This window comes from Saccostrea echinata, unplaced genomic scaffold, assembly GCF_033153115.1.
Source record: "Saccostrea echinata isolate AGI-Se365-2 ecotype Australia unplaced genomic scaffold, CSIRO_AGI_Sech_v1 ptg000022l, whole genome shotgun sequence".
Taxonomy (NCBI): Eukaryota; Metazoa; Mollusca; class Bivalvia; order Ostreida; family Ostreidae; genus Saccostrea; species Saccostrea echinata.
Window position 1 is genome coordinate 18,768,631 of NW_026889771.1, and position 23,461 is coordinate 18,792,091.

Below are 23,461 nucleotides of genomic sequence, written 5' to 3' on the forward strand. Positions count from 1 at the left end.
ATTATTACAGTGATAAAAAAATGCACAGGTCAATTGATAGGTCGGATAAGTATTAAACTATCTACATTGTACTTCCTTTGAAGCGCCCCACCCCTGTCTTGATTTATATTTGGAGAAGGTGGCGCAAATAGGCGGTATTTAAGTTATATATTCATTATATATTTAAATCCAGAACATGTGGTTATAGTTTCTTCATATTCTATAATGGTAGATTTTTTCTCATAATATGAAATTATGATACTGAAATGTTAAATTTAGATGTCGAGAGAGAGAGAGAGAGAGAGAGAGAGAGAGAGAGAGAGATTCCCTCTTAATCACTCCTCCTATCCATACATACATAGAGCAAAGAAATGTTCTACATCTTTAATAAATGTTCTTTGATTTCAAAGTCAGACATGATCACAACCTGTTTTTTCTGCTTAAAGTATCACACGAAGTGTTTGGCCTGTCAATCAAAATCACTTGACGCTGTATGAACTGCAGTATTCTATATAAAAGTATTTCGCCTACTACCATTTAAATGGAAAGTACCTATTACTATAAATAGACTTACTTGATGCATAATTATGCTGTATTGAATTTTGGAAACTGACTTTGTGAAATACATGTACATGTACAGAATACGGAACTGCTTCTACATGTAAATTATAGAAAATATTTCTGGGTAAACCTATGCTCTGATTCGGGCTATAAATTCAAGAGAAATACTTTCAAACTGTATACGAGATATCGTCAACATACCTGCACTGCTCTTGCACCTAGTGTGAAGTATTTACCTTGAATACCATCTGGTTCCAATTAAATGCATCTACAATGTACTTATTTTCGGGATTCTGTTCATAACTTGAATGAACAACACTTAATAGAAAATAAAGATGTTATCCTAAGAAAATGAGATAATTGTACAATTTATGGATTTTTTTTTTTAATTCTAGGCTTAAATTATAAATCAAAATTTATATAAACGAATTTAATGAAATGATGTCCATAAACTACACCCGTTGATTTATATCATTTGTATAATGTTTATATTTTGTTTGTATAATTTAGTCTTTAAAAAACTTTTTAAAAATACTGCGTTTATGGTACATGAACTTTCGGATCATCGGTTTTTCTGTGTAAAACAAAAAATATCTCGGATAAATTTTATTGAACAAAGAAAAGGGTGAAATAATTCTAACATTCTAAACAACAAAATTCACCTGGCGTTATTTTTTCTCGCTATTAAAATCATGTATTAAAGAAAGCAAAACAGATTGTCTGGTTCCGCCGTGATTACGCAAGACGAGTAAAAACAAATTTAATTTATAGTATTTACATGTGTAGTATATAGTATTTCATTCAATACATGACTATATTTTTAAGAAGTCACTGTTATTTGTTGCTTTTTTAGTCGGATCTTGTTTTTCTCACTTTTAATCGGCTATGAACCTCCACCACACCCCCACCACCACCCCCCGGCGAATATGCCTCATACAGGATTAAGACTATCATAATTTACAAGGTTTTAATTAATTTGCCGATATAGACCTATATTAAATAAGGGTTATTTTAATAACAGTTAACATAAAGTCTAATAGCAATAATTTATAATTATTTAGTCCGAAAAGTTTTATTTATTTATTTTGTGTTCTTATGTATTTTTAACAAAAGAGGATGTAATCATTCAATGTTTGCTAATTTATACGAAGTTTTGAGTATCTGATATATAAATGATAAACAATAGAATGTTAAACGACACTGATTTTCACCGTTTCCTGTCTAAATCAGAACCCCTGTTTCGTATGGTCAGTTCCTTCGAACTCGTATGAAATCCTGTTATGTAAATTTATTTGAAACTCATAGCAAGTCCTCCTGAAGAGATTCCAGACATCTGCAGATTCTGTGGCAAAATCTTTCTAGATATATTTATGCACATCACCTGTTCTTGCTCGCTGACATCGGATTTACGTAATGGCTGGTGGGATGACATTTCCAATAATTTTGATGTCCACCTCTCTGCAGAAATTTGTGCAATGACAGATGACGAGATATTTCTTTTTCTTCTTGGAAGTAATTCTGTTCATTTACTATCTGGAAAAGATCTTCGGCAGCTTAATGTGACCAACTTTCGATACATACGAAATGTTGCCACGTGTTACAACCGAGCTCTCCAATTCTATCCATAGGTGCTAATTGGTCATCAAAATCAAAGTACCTTAAGTACTGAAAGGGTATTTTTCCAGTTAAATATTGTATGTGTTGTTTTCTTTTCTACATAGAAAAAAGCGAATTCTTACAGATTATATAGAAAAACGGAAGACCTTTTTGTTGCCATGGCAACAAGAGTCTAGTTCTTATTATTCTTTTTTTTTTCCTAGACGCCAACTTTGACGCTTCATATCTTCCTCATTTTTAAACAGATTTTGTTCAAATTTTCAGAGCTTTTAGACTTTACAAAACACTGTCAGAATACCGTAATACAATTTGGAAATTACCTTCTGTTCACGAGTTATTCCCCTTTGATTGAATTTTGCAAGCCTCCGATTTCCAGACAAAGGCTCAGAAATGGTTATAATTGGAGCACAAAACCCTTTGAAATTGAAAAGAGGAAGCATTGAAGTTGTGCACATCGGTTTTTGTTTTTTGATTTTTGCATTAAAAATGGCGCTAGAGAGGGGTCAAAAGTTAGAACGTGGAAAACAGCAAAAAAAAATTGACATATTTTCCTTTATATCTTGAAAACTAGAAATATTTTGTTAAGACATGTAGAACAAAAGTTGTGCATAATTGCAAGGGCTTTCATATTATACTATTTAAAAGGGGCTGGCCCCTATGATTAGGGATCTTGGGCCCTTAAAAGTTTTTGCTTTATAACTCAAAAACGGTAAATATTTCGATCTGGATCTTGGGAACAAAATTGTTCTTTTACTCCTTTTTGATCTAATGAAAATGTTGTTTTGTTCGAGTATACCATGGGTATTGCGTAATACGTATTAGAAAGCAGGCCAGGTAAACAGGTAACGTTTTTCATTCGGCAAGGAAATCGGACCTCTTCATGTGTATAACTTAAACAGACTTGCTATCAATAATATACCCTGCGGTATTTAATGTTAATTTTCTTTTTAATAAGGTTTAAAACGTGGTTTATGGTTCACTATTAAATTATTTTTTACAACTAGTCTTTCTTTTCTTCTTTTTTAAATTAGATTAATAGTGTTCAAAAGCGGAGAATATTAAATCTATCTTTCTACGTTTATTATTACAACAAACTTTGTAAGTGATTTTAAACTGTATGCATTGAATAATTCACGATCATTAGCTGTATGCAATATTACGGTCTCCATGTTCAGCTCGATGTTTAGTTATGTAACCCAACGCGCGAATCCCACGCCTTTGATCGAGGTCACCAGTGTACTAGCCACCTGTGGCCATAAACAAAGCTAGTATTTGTGATCGCGTATAATGTCAATTTTGTACAAAGAGCTATTAATTAATGGAAAGTTATGTTTTTAATTATATCGAATCAGTAAGATTACTTTACCGATCTTTTATAATCTTAATTCCAAACACTGGTGCATAAAAATGATTTTGAATTTTAATCGCTGTTTTTGTCTGTTCACGCAACAATACATTTAAAAAAAGTATTGCTCTATCCCGTGTTGTTGTATTTTAATTCATCTGCAATTGTAATTGAATGGGGGCTTCGGTAAATAATTGTAATTACTACGCATGCTACGCACATATTATTTTTACCATCACTCTTGTGAATGTCCATTTATTATTTATAGAATTAAATAAACATTAACATAAATAAAAATTCCTTCAAATGTACATGTAGTATAATTCAAGTCTTTGTAATATAGCAAACAGTTTCATCCATCTCTGCCGCTTTGTGTCTCAAGTGTTGTAGTCCAGTCCTCGTTTACATACACGTGGCCACAGAGAGCCGCGGGTACCTCGATGTTGAAATACATTGTGTACTGTGATAGTTGCTCTACACAGCACAAACAACTAACGTGTACATGCAGTGTAGTAATTGGCAAAGATTGTTTGAAAAATATAAACTCGCATGTGTTCCCTACGAAGCATTCATTTTAAAATTTTATTTACATGTAGATACCTTATAAGAACAAAATAAAGTAAATGTATAACACATAGAACAATGTTTAAAAATTAAAATACAAATATCGTGTGCTCGGAAGGGAAGATGACTTGAAAGGGTGTGTCTGTGAATGCTTAGATCTAGCAACACACTTCGCAAAGTTAAGCATACTTGTGTCCAAATCCTTTAAAAGTGGGGGCAATCCCCAATCCTCGCACCCTTCCTTTTTGAATCTAAAAATATATACCATACTGAGAGTTGTATATAGAGCGGGAATGTTATTTTATTAGTCCTTAAAGGCACAACTTAAGAAATGACTTATAAATTTTTTTTAGATAAGATTGTTTCGCGATACAGCTGTGATAAATCTTAGGAACTTCTAAAGTTATAACTTAGGCATATCTTAAGATAACTTAGGAAACGTTTTTGAAACAGGCATGTCAAGCATTCAGTCAGATCTATTACGACGTCCATATTACCATATAAGAGAATGAAATTTTGTTTTGTATATAAAGTGGTTATTACAAATATGCGTGTTACAAAAATGTATGTTGAAATCTTCAAAAGCTATCGAATTATTTACTTCTCGCAACAAATATTGATTTGGTTCTAAAGAAATTGATTTCCGATTCACAATATATCTGCATGCGACATTTTTTTAAAATCAGAAATGGTCAAATGAACATGATGAATGAATAAAGCGTCGAAAATTAGGGTGCACATATACAGGTAAGCGTTTTCATTCAGCAAGTAAACAAGAGCTCTTCATGCGTGTAATTAAAATAAACTTACTATAAATAATAAACCTAGCTACATTAGATGCTAATATTCTTTAGAATCGGGTTCTTGAAGTGTTCTGAGCTTTATTTCTAAATTATTTACTGACAACTTTCCCTTTTATTTCGTTTGTTTTCAAATTTGGATAAACCAGTCTACTTAACGGGGAAAAAAGATAACCTTTTCTTCTTATCATATAAAAACAAACAATAAAGTTAGAAAATAAAACAAAACTTTAAACATAGACCATTCACAGCCATTAAGTACACGCCTTTTACATTCACCTTGTGTGTTTACAATTATGTAACCCCTCCCTCGATAGCGCGTGGCAAAGGAGGTCACCGGGGATCAATCGGCGTTTGATCCAGCGACTTAAGGTCATACACAAAACAAACCATAGAATGGCCTTTCCAAATACATTTTGTAAACTAAGTGATGAGTGGATAAATATGTTGAATCTTTCAGATTATTTTATAATATCTTTGATTAAGTCGCTAGTACATTTCAATTTATATTTTATTCGCTGAATTACAAGAAAGTTGCATATTTAATTTTATTTTTATAAACATTGTATTTCTCGATATCGAGATAATTGCGCTTTGTGAAAAATTACTTTAAAATCATTCAGAATCTTTCATATTATTTCGTCTTACTGTTTATCACTCGCTCGTTTTAATCAACTAGTCTTAACTGACTTCAAATTCAATGCATTTTGAATGCCGAAAAGACCACTTTGTTTGCGTATTAAAGAAACAGTTTATTTATCTCTCTAATGTTATTATTTAACGAGTTGCTATTTCTTTCATGAACATTAAACAGCATGTATATAATTATCACGATAATTGTACGTAGAGGTCACATTTTTAATTGTCAGGAAAATCGAAAATAAAATTAACTACTTTTGAGTTTGTATTATTTTCTTCCTAACTTACAATATTATTGCATACAAAATACTAGGTCGGACGCAAGTAACCTAGATATTTCACTTGTATTTGAAAATTCTAAAAAGTGTACAAAAAAACCTTCCTATGCAGTTTTCTTTGGGAATCAATTGGCTTAGATAGTCTACTTCGACATGTGTTGACAAAACTCACGCAATGAGAAGCCATACATTTCAAACTTGTGACCTCTTGGTCAGTGCCTGTGAAGATTAAGCACGACAATTAGTGTCTGGAAAACGAAGTATGTTTTATAATGAAATATATGGAGATAACGAACAGTATTCAAGCTCAAAAGTCCATTATACAATACAAAATAGGAGCAGAGCAAACACGGACCTCCAAACATCAGAGGTGGGATCAGGTGCCATGGAGGAGTGAGCATCCCCTGCCGACCGGTCACACCCGCCGTGTGCTCCTTGTCATGATCGGGAAATAACGAAAAAATCCATCGACAATTCAGTGTGTAAATAATGGCCTAACAATTAGTATGAAAAACGTCAGTCAGCATTTGACTCAATGATAAACTGTATTTGATGACTAGGTCATTGTATCGACCAAAGAACTTACGAAATGATGACTTTAAACGAGACAGCTGATGTTCTTGTTTCATCAACTTATTTGCCAATAATTTACGTCGTTTTAGAAATTGTACATACGTAGAGCATGCTCTTGCGTATCGAATCAACTAAGAGATATATACCCCGTATGCAGGTGATGAAGGTATATTGCTGCATAAGTAAGGGAAGTTGACGATTGAAAAGTTAAAGTCATCACGTTTATCATAAAGCTTGGTTGTTAGATTACCATTAACGTCTTTTTCAAGTAAAATATCTAGATATGAAACAGATGTGTCAGACTCTGTGGTATCTTTTATCTCAAGTTCACCAGGATATATCGTACATGTGCTCTGCATATAAACTTCTCATCTTCTATAAGAAGCACTGAAATATTTTCATAGTATCATATTTCCCACTTAGAACAATCTCTTCTTTAATTTTTCGTCGAGAACGACGAAGAACAATGCAGTCTATAAATAGATTGAGATCGTGTCTTTGTTTAGAGGGTGTTTGTGAAGAATCACGCCCTTTGGTTGGAGCAAATAGCACGAGTTTCTTTAGAACAAGTCGTGTACATCTTTTTCCCAGAATTCCAAATTATGCAAGCGTACTTGCAGTTTTATCCCACCGTAACTAGTCAGCCCGCGGGCTGACTAATGAAAAAAAAAAAAACACTGGCAGATTTAGAGGAGGTTCAGGGGGCCTGCAAGCCCCCTTTTTGTATCCAAAATATACACAAGATTTAATAAATCAATTTTTATGTGGCTTTGGGCCCCTACCCCGACCCAAAACTGGTCGGGCCCCCTTTTCTAGATTCCTTTATCCGCCACTGAAAAAAGAATGTGTTGTTCTCTTGGATGTCGATATCTGAATTATATTTTAATTAAACATCCTGTCTAATATATCATGGGCGCCCATAATAGGACGATTATTTGTTTTTTAAAATAAAGTGGTTCTTACAAATGTTAAAAAAAACTTACAAACGGCTAAGTAATTATTTAATTCATCTAGAACAAAAGTTAGTTTAGTTATTTGCTTACATAATCTAACTTTTATAAATTAACACGAAAGTCGTGCGATCGTATACAAATACTCAGAAGCAATCTTCATATTTAATGAACGTATAGGTGAATAAATTGCCTCTCATCGCTATACGTATACCCCCATCCCCGAAATAAATAGAATGTTTTCCTTCGCAGCCGGTTATGTAAGTACAAGTGAGGATGGAGCTTTACAGAAGCAGGTGATGAATTCCGAGAGAAAGGCACTACCTATTTTATATACATGTACATTCCTAGGGACCTGGTTTTCTGAACCGATGTCACTGTTATTCAAAGACCTAGCTAGAAATTCTCTCTCTCTCTTTGAAATGCAGGCCCGTCGATCGTAAAAAAATGACAAAATAATTTCAATTTTTATTATTTACATTTGCAAATATTTTTCTTAGATGAACCTATTGAAGAGAAAATATGTTCAATTCTGTACAAACTTATTAGGGGGTCAGAGGACATGGCGTGACCGTATCACACAGCGAGATGATATCTTGTCTACATATTTCTGTCCCGGTGACACTGGTTTCGGAACTTCTAAGCCGTTAAAGCGATGAAAAAGATAAAATTATTGAAACATATATGTTTTTTTCATTCAACAAATGATCATTAGTTCTTTCTTCGGTGTGAAGAATGTTTTTAATTAGCCTAAAATCACGCTTACCTTTTTAACCCGAAATTCCTTTGAAGGTATGTAAACTGAAGACGATATCACCGCTTTTGACTTCATATAAAGAACTCATACAATAATAGTAAGATCATTCTCAGTAGCGATCATTGTTTTTTTTTTTTTTTATTATGAATAGATATTTCCTGAACTGGACTGCTGAACAGCAATATAAGTATTCAAATGTTGGAGCGAGGCGAACTCTCAAGACCAAACAGCTTCTAGGTCACTTCGCGTCACAACATAGCATGAATACGGCGGGCCGTTCGTGTAATAAATGCAGTTCTTTTCAGAAAATTCGTCTCAAATGTAAATAAAAGTAATAAACAACAATGTTAAAAAGTTCTCTGGGAAATGAACTTGGTTGGTACCTGATCAAATCTGAGAAGCCCTTAGGGCTTCACAGGATTTGATCACGTGACCAACCAAGTTCATTTCCCAGAGAACTTTTTAACATTGTTGTTTATTTCTTAAATAAGTATCTCATCTCCCAAGCCCAAAGGCCCAAAGTAAGCTTTTCTGTTCATAATTCTTCAGCTTTGTTTGCTTTCTTGGCGTATATAAGCGTTATCGTTGTTGTCGTTCTAAAGTTACTTGTAAAATTTTCTCATTTTTATCTTATCAAGAACCACTGGGCCATAACAACGAAAATTAACATAGAATATTTTTGGTAAAGTTTTGTTCAAATGAAGGGTAATGTAGTAAAGATTAGATGGGGTCCAGGCGCGGATCAAGGAATTTTTTTTCCACCGGGGGGGGGGGGGGGGGAGGGGATCCCAATAAAAAAATATTTCAACCCAGAAATTTCTTGACGAGCCAAAAAAAAAGAAATTCTTTTCACAAACGTGAAAAACCTTTTTCGTGTGTGTGTTTGTGTGCGTGTGTGTGTATGTGGGGGGGGGGGGGGTTCGTTGATTTTTAAAGCTTCATACCTAAGACTTTTCATACCATTTTAACACAGATCCGCGTTATCGAGGAAGGGTCTGCGTTTTCTAAAGGGGGGGGGGGGGATGATTACTTTTACTTGCTTTAGTATGTACATTTAACTGCCCCCAGCCCCCTCTAGATCCGCGCATGGGGTCATTTTAAAATAGTATTCTCAATAACCCCTGGACTAGAATGAGAAAATTTCCAACATAGCATACATTTATTTTATTTTTCAAATCTTGATTCTAGGGAGAAGGTTTGGGCCGGAAAGAGTGTTCATAATTTAACATAGGAATTTATATATTCTCCCAAACAAAGTGTGTTGGTTTGGGGTGGGGGTGTTTTGAGTCTTGGAATCACACTGTCCGTCTGCCTAGTTGTGCGTCTGTACGTGATAGTTTGCTCAGGATATAACTTTGTTATGAAGAAACTGGAAGGTCAAACTTGGTACAAAGATTACTAATGATCCGAGGGTGTGTCATGGTTTTGATCCAACATCATTCCGGCAAGTTCAAGGTCACTTAAAAAAAAATAGCAAAGTTTTGTCCGACCCATTTATCTGTAATAGAGAGTCACCGGAAGCTCACTGAATACAGGAATTGCTTATGACAAAAAGGGTTTGCCACGACCTTCATTCAAGGTCATTCCTGTAAGTTCAAGGTCACTGACAGAAAAGTGTAAGATTACTGTATGTGCTATAATTTTGGAAGCTCATACTAGGAACAAAGATTGCTTATGATCCACTGGTTTGAGATAACATAGTACTAGATTGGCAGAAGAAGTGGCAAAACTTGTGCCTGGATTATAAATTTATAAGGGGTGGGAGGAACACAGGAAACTTTTTCTCAGATTGCTTGAGATGGGTTTGTCCTGACCTTGAATAGAGGTTTTTCCCGCAAGTTCAAGGTCACTGGCAGATAAATATTAAATTTTTTTTTCCATGCTATAACTTTGTAATATAAAATCACTGGAAGCTATTACTTGATACAGAGATTGCTTATGATCCAAGGATGTGTTTTGACCTTGATCCAAGGTCTTTCTGGTAAGTTCAAGGTCACTGACAGAAAAGTGCAATATTCTTTTTCAGGAATATCTTGGTCATTGAGTATCACTGGAAGCTCATAATTAGTTCAAAGGTTGTTTTTGACCTTAAAATAGGTCATTTAGGCAAGTTCAAGGTCATTGATATAATAAGTGTAAAATTCAAAAAGGTCTAGTCGCCCACGTTGGCGCAGTGGTAAGAGTGTCTCCTCTAGAGTCGTGAATTAAGGAGTTGATCCTTATGTCGCAGGTTCGAATCCCACTATGGGACGCAGAGACCGATCCTTCAGATGAGACCGTATAAACTGAAGTCCCGTCTGGTAGTAGGTGCTGGCACAAAAAAGATCCTTCACTGATCAATGGCCATGAGTGCCGAGTATAGGTCAAAATTTGCAGATCTCCATCGGCAAATATGGTGGCGTCTCCACATGATTGAAAAATTCTCGAGAGGGACGTTAAACAACATACACACAAACAAACAAACAAAAAGGTCTTTAATTTTGTAATAGAAAAATTGCATGCATTTGCATTTCACTGAAAAGATGATAAATATATCATCCAAAGTGTGTAATGGCCTTGACTTAAATCCGAGGTCACTTACAATATGATGTTTTGGATGAATAGTCTGAAAGAATACGTGACTGTGAATTTTTTTTTGTCGATGACATACAGATGGTGTTTGCTCTTAACCAGCTGCAGAATGTGTCCTGGCTTGACGCACGATTATTTGGACAAGTTCAAGTTCACTGACAGGGGAATTTTACATTCTTTTACTGTCTTTCTACTGTTGAAACATTGGAAGTTGATGCCCCTTACAGGATTGTTAATAACCTTAAAATGTTGCATGACCTTGACTCAAGGTCGCTATGTTCTGTCCGGAGCTCCGACGGAAGACCTATTCGTTGCATTGCAACGAGCTTGGCTCTAGTTTCTTTTATGTTTCTGTAACACTTTTTTCCACAGATTAAAAAAAGTACATGTATTATCAAATTATTATTTAGACACAGCATCGGGGGGGGGGGGGGGGGGGCTTTTTTTCCACAGATAACTTTCTACTATTAAAAATGTTCATGGAAAGGCTGGTCCCCCCCCCACTTTTTAATAGCTCACCTGAGCCAAAGGCTCAAGTGAGCTTTTCTGATAAAAATTTGTCCGTTGTCTGTCGGCGTCGTTGTTGTCGTAAACTTTTCACATTTTCATCTTCTTCTCAAGAACCACTGAGCCAATTTCAACCAAACTTGCCACAAAGTATCCTTGGGTGAAGGGGATTCAGGTTTATTCAAATGAAGGGCCATGCCCTCTTTCAAGGGGAGATAATAAAGAATTAGTGAAAAATTAATAGCATCTTTTAAAAATCTTCTTGTCAAGAACGACAGAGCCAGGGAAGATGAAACTCATATGGAAGCATTCTCAGGTAGTGTAGATTCAAGTTTGTTCAAATCATGACCCCCGGGGGTAGGGTGGGGCCACAATGGAGGATCAAAGTTTTACATAGAAATATATAGGAAAAACCTTTAAAAATCTTCTTCTCAAGAACAGCAAAGCCATGAGGAGTCATATTTATATGGAAGCATGCTCAAGTAGTGTAGATTCAAGTTTGTTCAAATCATGACCCCCGGGGGTAGGGTGGGGCCACAACGGAGGATCAAAGTTTTACATAGAAATATATAGGAAAAATCTTTCAAAATCTTCTTCTCAAGAACAGCAAAGCCCTAATTGGTCATATTTATATGAAAGCATCCTCTGGTAGTGTAAATTCAAGTTTGTTCAAATCATGACCCCCGGGGGTGGGGCGGGGCCACAATGGAGGATCAAAGTTTTACAGAGAAATATATAGGAAAAACCTTTAAAAATCTTCTTCTCAAGAACAGCAAAGCCCTGATTGGTCATATTTATATGGAAGCATCCTCAGGTAGTAAAAATTCAAATTGTTCAAATCATAACCCATGGGGGTAGGGCGGGGCCACAATGGAGGATCAAAGTTTTACATAGAAATATATAGGAAAAATTTTAAAAATCTTCTCAGGAACAGCAAAGCCCTGATTGATCATATTTATGTGGAAGTATCCTCAGGTAGTGTAAATTCAAGATTGTTCAAATCATGACCCCCTGGGGTAGGGTGGGGCCACAATGGAGGATCAAAGTCTTAAATAGAAATATATAGGAAAATATCTTCTGATGAAGAACTGCAAAGCCATGATTAGTAACTTTGATATGGAAGCATCCTCAGGTAGTGTAGATTCAAGTTTGTTAAAATGATGACCCCGGGGATAGGGATGGGCCACAATGGGGGGGTCGAAAATTTTACATAGGAACATATAGGAAAATATCCTCTTCTCAAGAACTGAAAATTTTAGTCAATTTGATATGGAAGCATTCTCAGATAGTGTAAATTCAAATTTGTTCAAATGATGACTCCTGTGGTAGGGTGGGGCCCAATGGGGGATTGAAAGTTTTACATAAGAACATGCAGAAAAAATATTTCTTCTCAAGAACAGAAAAGCTATGTTTTGTCATATTGATATGGAAGCATCCTCAGGTAGTGTAGATTCAAGTTTGTTCAAATATTGACCTCTGGGATAGGGAAGAGCCACAATGGGGGATCAAATTTTTTCAAAATTTACTCAAGTACAACAAAGCCATTTGTTATACTGCCATGGAAGCATCATCAGGTATCCCCCCCCCCCCCCCCCGTAACCTTTTCAATACTGAATTGATTTGTGCTTTTGCATAGCCAATTTGCTCAGGTGAGTGATGTGGCCCATGGGCCTCTTGTTGTACCTTAGTCAATTAAGGGTAGTAATGTATGAAATAAGATTTTCGATTTTCGACTTTGGGCAAGTTTTCCTTTTTTTGCTTGTCAGCTATGTTGTAATTTGTTTTCTCTGGCTGCCCCCCTCCACCCCACCCCCCTTTCAAGAACGATGCTACGTCACTGTTATTTCATACAAATTCATTATTTTAGGTAAAAAAGTTTAACTGACTCTTCTTGACTATCTTATTTGATAATTATTTTAGGCTTTAATTGACAACAAATTTGAAGCTCTCATATTTCTTGTTTGCAACAAAAACATTCTTTCTATTTTCTATAAAAAAAAAATCAAGCATATGTAAAATACAATTGAAGGCAAATATCCATCACACAGTTGTAGCGAAAAAATGCGTAGTGGTCAAAAATAAGAGATTCTGAACCTGTGCGCTAGGTTCCAAGGGAGGATTTTCCTAAAATATTTGAAATTGATCGTGAGGAGGTTGTAGTGTCAGTTGTTAAAATTACTGAGCTCTGTTTTTATTCTGTCTAATATACTCTGATACGCCACAGACATAACAAATTCATGAAAGAATATTTCTGGATTGCGATAGCCTTCAAACTTTGGCTCTGCTTTATAGGCATTTACATAATCTAGGTGTAAGAAAGAAGGGAAAACTCAATAGAAGATGACATAGAAAAAAGGAGAAAAGGAGAGAACAATTTTATCTTAAGGAAATAACATAGTTATGAACTTTTAATTTCTTATTCCCTGTATAATTTAAGAGTTTCAATAATTGAAGAACCTTTGTGCGATTCTTTGATGCCTGGTTATGCTGTGCAACTCCTCTGAATCAACTTTCTAACAATACCAGCTAATACTATAATTTTGTTAAATTCTCTTTCAAAAACTAAAAGAACATCTGATGGTACTAATTGTATGAACTTAAATTAATAATATTTTTGGAAAATTATCAGTGGGAAAGGTAATCAAACTCGAAGTATTTAAGATGTAAATTGCATTCTGAATATTCTTAAACATGCGCAGATACAGGAATTTTTTCCAAGGGGGGGGGGGTTCCACCCCAGTCCAACAAAAAATCCAACCCAGAAATTTCTTGACAAGAAAAATAAATAAATAAAATAGATTTAAAAAAAAAACAGTTAACTCTTTTCCAAAGTGTAAAAAAAACTATTTCCTGGTGGTGGTGGAAGGGGGGGGGGTTGTAATCGTTACTTCTTAAGCTTTATTAGGGCCCCGCTCTGCGGGTGCCCTATAGTGATCAGTCTGTCCGTCCGTCCGTCTGTCCGTCCGAGATCTTTTGTCCGGAGCATATCTTCTCTCTCATTGGCCCAATCTGGCTCATACTTCACCCACCAAGCAGGGGTGTGCAATTAGCACCGCCCGACGCCCGGGGCTACCATTTTTTGGGGTCGGGCTAGTAGTTTTCTGCACAGAGGTAGCCCCTTGGGCTAGTAGAAATTAAAACTACCAATGTGACACATGAAAATTACTATCGGTATTTTCACTCGTTATTTGCTATTAAATTCTCAAAATATGAAAAAATATATTCGGCAGCATGTTCCTACTGTTCGTTAATCTCCATAATCTTATCCATTTTGCAGTGCTACCTGACTTATTTACTTCCAAAAACGATCGTTTTTATCTTATCCGAATTTCCTCTATTCCTCTGTTTATGGTAAATACACATGCAGATATCTCATTAAATTATTTACGATCACTCAATCAACTGAAAGATAAGTGTTATGTGGTTTACATAAAATATATTTCCAGCGTATTTAATGATTTATGATGAAAAAAAATGATTTTCATTTCATTGTAGATAATTTATTTGAATTTATTTTTATTTTCTATCATAATTGTTAATTTATACATGATTTAATTTTACTAGTGAGAATTAAACTTTAATTTTAAAAAGAATGACATTAAAACCCTGACTTTTTCAACAATAAACTATTTTCTGTTAACCCCCCCCCCCCCCCTTACATTTGGACTAGTAACTTTTTACTTGGGGCTAGTAACTTTATTGCTGCCACTAGCCCGTGGGCTAGTATTTAATTTTTTTAATTGCACACCCCTGACCAAGTGTCTTTGGTTAAAGGGTGTGCAGTGACCTTGAACCATGTTTCTAGGTCTTAGGTCAAGGTCATAGCAGAATTATATGAAAAATCCTTGTCCGGAGCATATCTTCTCTCCTCTTGGCTCATACTTCACTCACAGAGTGCCACTGGTCAATGGATGTGCAGTGACCTTGAACGAAGTTTCTAGGTCAAGGGTCAAGGTAAAAAATAGCCTTTCTGTTTAAAATCTTTGTTTGGTGCATAATTACTTTCCCTTAAGTCCAGTCAACCTCAAACCTTACCAATTGACTTAGGATACAGAACATTTGTGATTTTCCTTCCATACTTCTGATAGAGAATATGCAACAATTTTCACAGAGGATATGCAGCATTCGTGATTTTTGTGCCATTTTTTGATAGAGGGTATGGAGCACTTGTGATTTTCGTGCCATTTTTTATTATAACAAGGTTAACATAGAAGCCCTTTAGACTCAAACAACACATCCCTTAATAGTACACAAATGTTCCTCTTCAAAATTAACCCTTTTCAGCTTCCTTACATTTTCATGTTCGTTGCTGAAAGCAGGGCCCTTGGAGATGGCCACCATCTCAATGATATCTAGTTCGTATGGCTTTTCATACCAACTTAACAGGGGGTCTGCGTTTATTGTAGGGGATGGGTCCAAGGTCATTTTTAGATGCTTTAGGATATACATTTAATAACTCTGAAAATTCCTCTTTGCCCCTCCCCCCTCTCCTCTAGATCCGTGCATGTTTAATTACATAAGATATGCAAAACAAGAAGATTGAAATTGACACGAATTGAACGGTATAAAACCCGCAGTATCCGAGTGGGGGGGAGGTTTACCGGTCTTGTAGAGTAGGCTTTCCCCTCTAAACTCTTTCCCCCGGAAAATTGGTTCTAGAGTAGGATTTTCACTGGAAATTAGGCTCTAGAGTATAGGATTTCTTCTATGGAAAATGACTCTAGAGTAGGATTCACCCTACGGAAATCCCACACCAGATTAAATTTTCCAGGGGGGTGGGGGGGTGGGGTGGGGGTCCTACTCTGTGTAGTAATTATAGAGTTCGATTTCCCCCAGAGCCAATTTTTACCCCAAATAAATATTATGGCTGTACCTATGTTATGAGGGGGAAGGGGGCGACACATTGTTACATGTGTCCTTTCTTTAAAATGGTGACCAGATGTATTGATTGATGGATTGTATGTAGTTTTACGTCCCATTCGAGAATTTTTCACTCATATAGAGACGTCACCATATACCGGTGAAGGGCTACAAATTTAGACCTTTAGTCGCCACTAAGGGTCATTGAGCAGTGAGGATCTTTATCGTGCCAACGCCTGTCCTGACACGGGACCTCGGTTTTTAAGATCTCATCCGAAGGACCCGCAACTTTCACTTCCAAGTGCTGAGCGCCTGGCGAAGGAACAGTTGCTACCTATTTTTTTATCGACTTAGGTCAGTCGCGGCAGAGATTCGAACTCACGGTCTTCCAATCACGGAGCGAGTGCTCTACCGGCCTTCCAGATGTATTGAAACATACGAAGAATGAAAAATGAAAATTTTACATCTCATTTCTCTCAGCAACTGTCCAAACAATTTTTAAAGCATTAAAATATTATTCTTTTCATGTATAATATAACGAGATAACTACTTACTCGATATAACTAGATAATTAAATCCTTTTAACGGGATAAGGAGATAACTACTAGTAACTCGTTATGAAATAATTTATTCGTTCTAATGAGATAACTCAAACTATTTTTTCGTTCATTGGATTCAAACATCATATACAAGTAGTAGAAGGTATACATAAATTACTTTCTTTGAAAACAAACTGAATCTTTAAACTTTAGATAGCCTTGATATACTGCACATTAAAAATATGTGACAAATACAAGTTCTGATGCACCATTAGAGGTGTTAAGGCTTTGAATCTGAGGAGTTTTACATATCTTTTGAAAGCTTAATATTCGGGTTGAGACTCCATGATTGGAAAATTATGCTAAGAAAATTCTTACTACAGTTGAACAGCTAGCTTTAGTGTATAAGTCAAAAACATTCATTTCCATTTAAAAGTCAGTGTGTGGTTTATCTTTTTTTTTCACAAAAATATTTGTATTTTATATTGACTCCATAAGAGGGCGGGAATCTTACTCTGAGAAAGAAAGAGGGGAAAATTTGGCTCTGGTGTGAGATTTCCCCTCGGGGGGAAATCCTACTCTAGGGTACAATTTCCGGGGGGGGGGGGACTGGCTATGGGGGAAATCCTATTCTACAACACCAGTAAAATATCCCACCAGTAAAGATCTTTCAGAAATCTATCTATCAGCTAGATAAAAAAAATTTAAAAAATGAAATTATTGCACGTTCTCACAGTCAAATAACAATTGCATATGACGTCAAGATCCTGGTTGGGGGGGGGGGGGATTTTTTTTCTCATTAAGGGTGTGACTGCAACGCTTAATGATATACTAGTGTTTATCATTAACCGTCGATTATGTAGATATTTACTTGTTTCATTAAGCATCGGTGTTGCTCTGCATTTGTGACGCTTAATGATATAATTCTATCATTAAGTTGTGATTTAGCATTAGCGGTTGAAAATGTTAACTATTAATGCAATAATTTATGGCATTAAGAGTTGCAATTGCAACGCTTAATGATATTTGTTTCATTAAGCGGCGTTTTATCATTAGAAGTTGCTACAATGCTTAATGTATAATTTATTTTAGAATTGATCAATCTAAACTCTAGATATTCACATTTCTAAATTTGAAGCAGTAGTCCAAAATGGCAGCTGTCTCCGTAAACTCTGATGAGCAGGTCGGAGTTTACGGAGTCAGCCGAGCGTTTGTTTGAATGAAACTACCATAAGGATCAAAGAAATGTGAAGAAATTGTTGGATTGTCACATCACAATTACGTTGCAATTCTGTTTCGAGCTAGAGTTTTAATCCGAGGTTTCCTCAAACGTGTACTAAGATTGTTTAATGAAGTTGATAAAAAATATTTTTTTTCTAAAAGATGTTGTTATTGAACATATATGGTATCAGATTCCTTGACTGTTGCAGGATGAGACATGTTTTTCGGCGAAACATTCCAGTCTTTTCATGAATGTGTAACTAATTGAGATAGTCCACTGTGGGTAAACAGGAAAATAGAATTTGTAGAAAATCTTATCTAATTCACTGGTTTAGTGTTATTTATCCATACAATATACAATGTGATTAGATATACTTTCTAAAGCTCGAAATTCAGGTTATAAGAACATACATTTTGAAATTTCATTGAAGCTATCACCATTCAATAGAAAATACATTCCAAAGGAAACGCGCGAAGATTTACTCTTGATGTTTGGCACAAAAAAAAATGTATCGTGACCAGCCTTTCGTAGTAGACAAATGGTCTGATGCAGAAGTATATAGAAGTGCAGAAAAAGATTACATGGACATGCCTGTATATGGAATTGAAATATGAAATAAAAAGTTGAATGCATAAAGAATACCGGTAAAAGAAACAGTATCATCAGTTTATCGGTAATATATTATTTCTCTAACTGTTAGTATTTAAACTCAAGTAATGAATTCCGATGTGGGTATTTTTGCGCAGAATTTGGCTAGCTAGCTCTCGTTCTACTATTCCCACTAAATAAAAAATCTTTTAATCTCTCCCTGACGCTGGTTATTTTAGGCAATGAGTACAAAGTAAACATCGATGATGGCTGATTAAATTGCGCTTGTGTAGTGGTTTCCATATTGAATTTTCACGAAGGCGATCTGGGTTTAATCCCGATGTCTGAATTTTCTTTCTCATTTTAGCTGAAATTTAAGTTTATTAATGATGTTTGGCATTTTTCTTTCTGTGTGAATTCTGCGCTATTTTCATTTTTTTTAAATAAATATTTAAAATCCTTGCAGTTTTGTAAGACCCATATTACATATTTAGGTGTCTTTACTACGAGCATATATAAAAGTAATTTTACATGCAAAGAATATCACATATAAGGAAGGTTATTTGGACGGAAGACCTCTTGTTGCTCGCAACGAGTTTCTAATTATTATTATTCCTCCCAAATTTTGTGAGCATGATTACTCAGAGATGTTTCAATAGATTTTAACAATTTTTCACAGGATAATAGGTTGATATGCGAAGTTTATATAAAATTCCGTTTTTTGAAAAATTCACTTCCAGTCCAAAGTTACGGCCGTATTTCAAATTTTAATATTGACTTTTGTCCAGAGTTTTTCTCAAAAACGGTTTGAAGTAAAAAAGTGAAATTTTCAGGAATATTGGATCATGATATTTGTCATGTTTCAAGAAGGTTTTCGTTTGTTTCCGGCACTTCCTGTCCGAACCTGAAGTGAATTTGTGTTTTGGTCAATTTTTGACTTTTTGGTTTTTTAATATTTTTTCAAGATATTGTTATGCATAACAGAGATTAGTCTACAAATACCAATTATATAATTTGTTTTAAAATCGGATTGCGCATTTTCTAGATTTTAGGTACCGTCATTTCCCCCATTTACCTAGTGTGTATACAATGGGCAAAGAAAGATAACTCTGACTTGTAAGTGAGAAGAGAACTTTCAAGATAAAGGCAGAAATAGTATTGATGATGTTGTCGATGTCTGCATTCTGTTCTATTTAGATGTTCCATATTCACTCTCTTCTACATGTAAGAGTACGTTGGTTTCCACATTCAGTATATGTATATAGTATTAAGTTGCCAGTGCAGTGTAAGACTGTACATATTGACAGTTATTGAAAAATGCTCATGTAGTTACACATGTACATATATCTAAAATAAACTGATATATGGCAGCTAGCACATTCAAGTAAATATATATTATAAACAGTATACATTTATATAGTGATGGAATGCAATTTTACCTATCTCATTTAGTTCAGAATAAAACTGTTACTAAGCCTTCTATAATGCAGACGATTTTTTATTCTCTAATACACTCTGTGATTTGAATGCCAAATATTCTGATTTCCGATTTTCATTTTCGATGTTAAAAATTATTACATCCACTAAAATGGAACTGAGCGACAGAAAATCGTAATACAGTTTAAAAGCTTTTAGATATAAATTGAAACCCGTCACTTAAAATTATGTGAAAAGGCGATTCTTGTGAAATACTCAAAGAGTTAATGAAATACTTTGTGAAAAGGTGATTCCGTGTGAAATATGGTTCTGCTAGATGTTTCTTCTGAAAAAAAGAATAATTACAGTGATAAAAAAAAATTGCACAAGTCCATTGATTTGTCGGTTAAGTACTAAACTATCTACTTCCTTTGAAGCCCCCCCCCCCCCCCCCCTCCCTGTCTTGATTTATATTTGGAGAAGTTGGTGCAGATAAGCATTGAATTATATATTCATTATAGATTTAAATCCAGAACATGTTATAGTTACTTCATATTTTATATTTAGGTAATTTTTTTCTCATAATATGAAATTATTATTTATGAAGTTAAAATTTATATGTCTGAGAGAGAGAGAGAAAGAGAGATTCCCTCGTAATCACACTCCTCATATCCATATAACATAGACCAAAGAAATGTTCTATATCTTTCATAAACGTGTTTTGATTCAAAGTCAGTCATGATCACAACCTGTTTTTCTGCTTAAGGTATCACACGAAGTGAACATGTGTTTGGCCTGTCGATCAAAATCACTTGACGCTGTATGTACTGCAGTACTCTATATTAAAGTAGTTCGAAATGATCTTTCAGTAAATTTTTATTCAACAAAGGGGTAAAGCGCCCTTTCCCCGCATACTACCATGTTTAAATGGAAAGTACCTATTACTATAAATAGATTTACTTGATGTATATCCTGTATTGAATTTAGGAAACTAACTTTATGAAATACATGTACAGATACAGAACTTCTACATGTAAATTATAGAAATCAAATATTTCCGGGTAAACTTATGCTCTGATTCGGGCTATAAATTCAAGACAAATACTTTCACACTATATATAGGAGATATTTCTCTTTTATTACTCCACAATTAGCCTCTCTGCGTACTAGTATTTGCATATATCACTTTAATCAAATCAAAACGTTTTTTCATAATTCTAGTATTTTAAATCTGTTTGACATTTTACAGAATTATGTATCAATATTTTTTTCTTGACTGTTTTCAAGAATTTTGTTCTATGATTTGCCAAAATCACTATTCGTTTCGTAAACTACTGTTGCATCTTATCTATCTACTTTTTCTCTTTATGTGTCTTTCCTTCCAAAATGGCTGAAAATCCCATGTTATTATAAGTCCAGGTAACATTCTATATGGTACACAGACAGGTTGAAACAATTATGTATAGATCTTTGTGTTTATTTCTGATGTGTATATTGATATTATTTGGAAAATGTGATGATTAAAAATGAACTAGCTTAAGTAAAAAAAAATCAAATTAAATATGTATTAAAAACAATAACTATCATTAATACCCCCCAAAAAAAAAATTTGGGGGGATTGAACCAGGGACTCATAATTTACATAATTTAATGCATCCGTTTTTATTTTGACGAATGGTTTTGCCATGGTTACTAAAAATAGAAAATTCTCTGAAATTCCTTTCAAAAGCTACTCCTCCTACAGTTTTAGTCTGATTTCAATATAACTTGGCACACAAGTAGACTTCACTAAGATACATAATTTAGTGCATTGGTTTTTGATTTTGATGAACGGTGTTGCCATTGTTTCTTAAAAATAGAGAAATTTCTGTGAAATTCCTTTAAAACCCTACTCCTCCTACAGTTTTAGCCTGATTTGAATATAACTTGGCACAAAGTAGACTACATTAAGATACATAATTTAGTGCATTGGATTGTTGATTTTGATGAATGCTGTTGCCATTGTTTCTTAAAAATAGAAATATCTGTGAAAGACTTTCAAAATGCTACTTCTCTTACAGTTTTGGTCTGATTTCAGTATAACTTGGCACAAAATAGACTACACTGAGGTACATAATATTGTATTATAGATTTTTTTTAATTTTTTGTGAGCATTGTTGCCATGGTTAATAAAATAGAGATTATTGTGAAATACTTTCAAATCACTTCTTCTCCTACAGTTTTGGTCTAATTTGAACATATCTTTGAACAAGATCTCAAAACTCAGATAAATAATTCAATGTACCTTTTTTTGGATTTGGAAAAACGGTGTTGCCATGGTTACTAAAACAGAAATTTATGTTAAATACTTTAAAAATGCCACTCCTCCTACAGTTTGGATCTGATTTCAATATAATTTTGCACACAAGTAGACAACGAGATCCATAATTTTATATCAGTTTTTGATTTTGATGAACGGTCTTGCCATTGTTACTTAAAATAAAAATTTTGTTGAAATTCTTTCAGAAGGCTTCTCCTCCAACAGTTTTAAATTTGATTGCAATAAATCTTGCCACAAAGAGACTAAACCAAAGACCATTATTCTATTTATTGCTGTTGCATAGTTTCACATGCATCAAGTTCTACTTTTCTCTTCCTTTGTTACAAATACAAACCAGTAGAGCTACAGTCTCATCAGAGACTTCTGGTTTATAAGGTGAATCCTTGTTAGGGTTAATTAAAGGCATGTTGTGTAGAAATGCAGAAGGAAGATCATTCACATGTGTGTGTATGAGATGAGTTGATCTACTAATATGCATGTATTTGATACAGCTGTACTATAAACTTTAAAATTAATGTCTGCTGAATTCTGATTGGTTCATATTCCAATTGCTGTAATTTTCTATGTTTTCAGTAAAAATCTTTTAAGGATAAATAACACAAACTTTTTCCTAAGAAACTGAATTACCTTTATGCATTCAGAAGCCTTTCTCACTAAAGAAAAAAAATATCTGACCATCTTACAACTTTATGATTGAGCAATTCACCAAAATTTGGGGGAAAGTGGGAAAATGTATGTTTCTGATTCAATATTTTTTAAAAAAGTTTCCAATATATTCTCTTCAATCTTTAGGAACATTTTGTAATTATAAAATTATGAAGAACATTCTCCTGGGTCTAATATTTTATTGAAGACAAACAAAATTTTCTTATTGGCTTTCAAATGTAATCAATATTTAAAAAACATGATAAAAATTGATATAAAAAGTTTATAAACAATCCTAAAATATGTTGATATTTTTTATGGAGTATTTACAATAGTACTGCTTTTAAAGAAACAAGGAATTGGTAACTCTTTCCACAGTAATTAAAACAAGAAAAATCATTTACACACAAAAAAAAATTATTGAACAAGGTCAAGAAACAGTTATCCCCTCTAAGGTCTGCATTCCGTTCGAAGAAATATGATTATTTTCGGCAGTATTGATTATTGTGATACCTTGCTGCTTCTTTTTTTCCTTCAAATGCCTTTCTTAAATGCTTATATTTCATCATTTGGATTTGCTAGTAAGTCTCCCAAACTTTGTTCTGTACATGTTTACATCAACTACAATTTCCGGTTTTATAAAATAGGAACCAATGTACACAAAAACACTAGACATCGGAAAATATATAAGTGTAACTCTTCTATGAGGAAGATTAGAAATTTGTTTCTG

The 23,461-nt window shown here is 34.4% G+C and overlaps 1 protein-coding gene across 3 annotated transcripts in view; it reads left to right on the forward strand.

Annotated features, from left to right (window-relative positions):
* Nucleotides 1-23,461, forward strand: part of LOC133190567 (multidrug resistance-associated protein 1-like) — a 962,792-nt gene that overhangs the window by 938,776 nt on the left and 555 nt on the right. The window lies entirely within an intron of this gene.